Genomic DNA, 5,326 nt, shown 5'->3' with positions numbered 1-5,326 from the left:
CTCTCTCTATTCACTCACACAAAGAAGAGGTCATGTGGGACTTCCCTGGTGGTCCAGTGGTTAAGACACTGCTTAACCAGGCGGTGTCTTACAGCCCTTCCACTGTAGGGGGCGTGGGTTTGATCCCTGGCCGGGGAGCTAAGTTCCCACATGTCAATGATGCAGCCAAAAAAAGTAAATAAATTTTAAAATTTTAAATAAAGAAAAAAAGAAAAGTTCATATGAGCACACAGAGAGATGGCAGCCACCTACAAACCAAGAGAAGAGGCCTCAGAATGAAGCTTGCTGCTACCTTGATCTTGGACTTGCCAGCCTCCAGAAGTGTGAAAAAATAAATATCTGTTGTTTAAGCCATTCATCCAGTCTGTTAGTATTTTGTTATAGCAGCCCAAACTGCTTAATACAGGTAAAATTAATTTTAATAATCTATTTCATTTAATCAAACATACTCAAAATACCACTTCAACATTTAATCAATATTAAAATTATTAATGAGATATTTCACTTTTCTTTTTTTAGCTCTAAATCTTGGAAATCTGGTGTGTTTTTACACATATAGCACAAATCAATTCAGACTGGCCACATTTCAAGTACTCAATAGCCACGTGTGACTCATGGCTACCATGTTTGACAGAGCAAAGCTAAATAATGCGGAGAATGTACTGCACAGAGTATGTTTGTATGCACAGAATAGTTTATCATATTATAAGATAGAACGTACCTTTTTTAAACATTGACAAAGTAGAAATAATGATACAGTCACAGAGGTTGGGAAATGCGGGGGAAAGATCAGTGTCTGAAAAAAAAGTGCACAACTTAAACTTACTGAGGACTTTAGCCTGGGAAATAGCGTTTCAGATAGCTTTGAGGGACAATTCCAAAGAGGTAAGGGAAGAGCCAGGATATATAGCAGTTTTTCTGAAAAACAAACAAAAAAACCCCAACCATGTTGTGGAACATCAAAAGATTACTGCTAATCATAAAAACAGACATCTCATGTTAATGACTTTGGTGCTTTTCTATTTATGGAAACATGCAAGAGTCTGGGCTTATTGAAATCATTCTTTTGACATGTGTCTTAACTATCTAGAGTCAGTATCCTGTTTTTCTCCAGCCTGAATCCCCTCAGACTATACCCTTGGGAACTGCTGCAGTGGCTGCTGGCTTGATGGCCACAATATCCTTTGTTTAATGAAATGGCAGGCGACATTCTTTGTCCACAACAGGATGAACAAATTTTATGTAGTGGGAAGTGAATCGATAAATAGAAGTTTAAGGATAGAATTTAAAATTATAAATTAACCATGTCTTTCAGTTACCTATTGCTGTATAACAAACGGCTGCAACATTTAGGGGCTGAAAACAACAATCATTTTATTTGCTCATGATTCTATGGGTCATGAATTCAAGCAAAGCGAGGTTGGGCGGCTCCGCTTCCCATGGCATTAGCTGAGGAGCTGGGATAGCTTGGTGCTCCAAAATAGCCTCCCTCACATGACTAGCAGTGGGCGCTCATTGCCAGCTTAAAGCTCAGCCGGGGGCCCCGGCCAGGGGCCCCTCTTCCCCATGTCAGCCTCTCTAACTTCTGCTTTGGCTTCCTCACAGGATGACGGCTGTGTTCCAAGAAGGAACATTTCAAGAGGTGAAGACAGATGTTACAGATCTCTTAATGTCCAGCCTTGGAAGATACACATTATCACTTTGCTTGCATTTTATAGGTCGAGATAGGTCCCAAGGCCTGCCAAACTTCAAAGGAAGGGAAAAATAGACTCCATCTCTTTATGGAAGAAAGGTAAATTACTATTGCCAGAGAGCATGTGGGATGGGAGATATTGTTGCAATCAACTTTGAAAACACAATCTATCATACCACTAGGAGAAAACAAATAGATAATCAACACTGGGGAGAGGATAGGTGGGAAGGGAGCTGAGAGTGTGAGCTTGAAAAGTACTTACCCTATATATAGTCAAACGTTGATAAATCAAGAAATATGAAATGGTGGACACATGTCATAAATATGTCTAAACCCATAGAAAGTCCAACACCACAAGTGAACCCTAATATAAACTGTGGACTTTGGGTGATTATGATGTCAGTGTAGGTTCATCAATTGTAACAAATGTACCACTCTGGTGGGGGATGTTGATAATAGGGGAGCCTATGCATGTGCAGGATGTGAGAGTATGTGGAAAATCTCTGTACCTTCTGCCCAGTATTGCTGTGAACCTAAAACTGCTCTTAAAAAAACCCAAAAAAACAAAGGCCCCAAGACAGAGCCACAAAACAGAGATGTCAAAATGATTACCTCTGGGTTGTGGGTTGGGGAACATAAAGCAGAAGACATTGATATTTCATGTTATAATTTGTTATACTGAAAGAATTACTATTTCTGTATTGTGTATATGAATTATTGTTATAATGTAAGTATATTTTAAGAAGCTGGGTAAAAACTAATCTATGAAAAAAGTAGGTATATGACCTAAAATAGAAAAAAAGAATGCATAGAATCTAGCAATGTACAAAAAGGATTACCCAATATGACCAAGTAGGGTTTATCCCAGGAATGAAAAACTGGTTTAACAATGAAAATCAATCAACATAATGCACCATATCAATAGAATAAAGGACAAAAAAAAACCCCACAATAATTTCAACCTATGCAGAAAAAGCATTGGACAAAATCTAATACCGTTTCATGATAAAAATACTCACCAAAGTAGGAATAGAAGTGAACTTTCTCAACCTCATAAATGGCATATACACACACAAAAAAAAAAACCGCACAGATAATATCATATGTAATGGTGAAAGAATGAATGCTTTCCCACTAAAATCAGGAACAAGGATGTCTGCTCTCACCACTTCTATTCAGCATTGTGCTGGAGATGCCAGCCAGAGCAACCAGGCAAGAAAAATAGATAAAATACATCCAGATTGAAGAGGAGGAAGTAAAATTATCTCTATTTACAGGTATTCAGAGATGACTATCTCTATTCACAGAAAATCCGAAGAAATACACACACACACACACACACACACACACACACACACACACACACAAACTATGAAAACTAATATACTCAGCAAGGTTGCAGGACATAAGATCAATATACAAAGAGCAACAGTATTTTTATACAATAGAAGTAAACAATCAAAAATGAAATTAAGAAAATTCCATTTACAATAGCATCAAAAAGAAAAAAATACTTAGGAATTAATTTAACAAGAAAAGCACGAGACTTTTACATAAAAAACTACAAAACATCATTGAAAGAAATTAAAGAAGACTTAAATAAATGGAAAGACATAGCTGTTCATGGACTGTAAGACTTCTGTTGTTCTATTGTTAAGATGGTAATACTCCCCAAATTAATGTACAGGTTCAACTCAGTCCCTATCAAAATTCCAGCTGCATTTTTGCGGAAATTGACAAGCTGATCTTAAAATTCATATGGAAATGCAAGGGATCCAGAATAGCTAAAACAGTCTTGAAAAAGAACAAAGTTAGAGGGCTCACACTTTCCAATTTCAAAACTTACTTTACAAAGTTACATTAATTAAGACTATGTGGTTCTGGAATAAGGATAGACATAAATCAGGGGAATAGAACTGAGAGTCTAGATGTAACTCCACATATTTATGGGAAACTGATTTTCGACAAGGGTGTCAAGACCATTCAATTGGTGGGGACTTCCCTGGTGGTCCAGTAGTTACCACTCCACTCTTCCAATGCAAGGGGCTCGGGTTTGATCCCTGGTCGGGGAACTAAGATCCCACATGCTGCTCTGCATGGCCAAGAAAAAAAAAAAAAAGACCATTCAATTGGGGAAAGAAAGTCTTTTCAACAAATGGTGCTAGGATTGGTTGATATCCGCACGCAAAACAAGTTGGACCCCTAGCTTATACCATATACAAAAATTAACTCAAAATAGATCAAAATCTAAATGTAAGAGCTAAAATTAGAAAACTCTTAGGAGAAAACAGTAGTAAATCTTTGTGAACTTGGGTCAAGCAATGGGTTTTTATGTATGATACTTGAAGCATAAGCAACAAAAGAAAAAAGATAAATTAGGCTTTATCAAAACTGAAAACTGGGCTTCCCTGGTGGCGCAGTGGTTGAGAATCCGCCTGCCGATGCAGGGGACACGGGTTCGTCTGGGAAAATCCCACATGCCGCGGAGCGGCTGGGCCTGTGAGCCATGGCCGCTGAGCCTGAGCGTCTGGCGAGTGTGCTCCGCAATGGGAGAGGCCACAACAGTGAGAGGCCCGCGTACCGGAAAAAAAAAAAAAAACTGAAAACTTTTGTACTTCAAAAGACACCATTGATAAAGTAAAAGACAACCTTAAGAATGGGAGAAAATAGTTGCAAATCACTTGTCTGATAAGAGCCTAATAATATCCAGAATATAATGAACTTACAACAACAGAAAGACAGCCCGGTTTAAAAATGAGCAAAGGATTTGAGTAGATATTTCTTCAAAGAAGATATACAAATGACCAAAAATCACATGAGAAGATGTTCAGTATCATGAGCCACTGGAGAAATACAAATCAAAATCACCATGTGATACTACTTCACACAAAGTAGGATGGCTATAACCAAAAAGACAGACAATAAAAAGTGTTAGTAAGGATGTAGGGAAATTGGAACTCTCAAACATTGCTACTGGGAATATAAAATGGTGCAACCACTTTGGAAAATAGTCTTGGTGTGAGAGAGAGTGAAGGAAGTTTGGGATTTAACTAGGCCCTTAATTTTCTCAATGAAATGATCATTCATTCCACAGACCTTATCTATTTTTTTAATTGAAGTGTACTTGATTTATAATATTGTGTTAGTTTCAGGTGTACAGCAAAGTGATTCAGTTATGTATATATATTCTTTTTCAGATTCTTTTCCATTATAAGTTATTAAGAGATATTGAATATAGTTCCCTGTGCTATACAGTAGGCCCTTGCTGTTTATCTATTTTATAAATAGTAGTGTGTATCTATTAATCTCAAACTCCTAATTTATCCCTCCCCACCTTTCCCCTTTGGTAACCATAAGCTTGTTTTCTATGTCTGAATCTGTTTCTATTTTGTAAATAAGTTCATTTGTATTATTTTTTTTAGATTCCATGAATAAGTGATATCATATATGTCTTTGACAAATATTTCACTTAGTATAATAATTTCTAGGTCTATATATGTTGCTGCAAATGGCAAAATTTTATTCTTTCTTATGGCTGAGTAATATTCCATTATATATCCATTTTATATATATATATATATACACACACACACCACCTCTTCTTTATGCATTCATTTTTTTTTTTTTTTTTTT

Source organism: Neophocaena asiaeorientalis, unplaced genomic scaffold, assembly GCF_003031525.2.
Source record: "Neophocaena asiaeorientalis asiaeorientalis breed wild unplaced genomic scaffold, Neophocaena_asiaeorientalis_V1.1 scaffold346, whole genome shotgun sequence".
Classification (NCBI taxonomy): domain Eukaryota; kingdom Metazoa; phylum Chordata; class Mammalia; order Artiodactyla; family Phocoenidae; genus Neophocaena; species Neophocaena asiaeorientalis.
Note: the sequence above shows the minus strand (reverse complement) of the source record.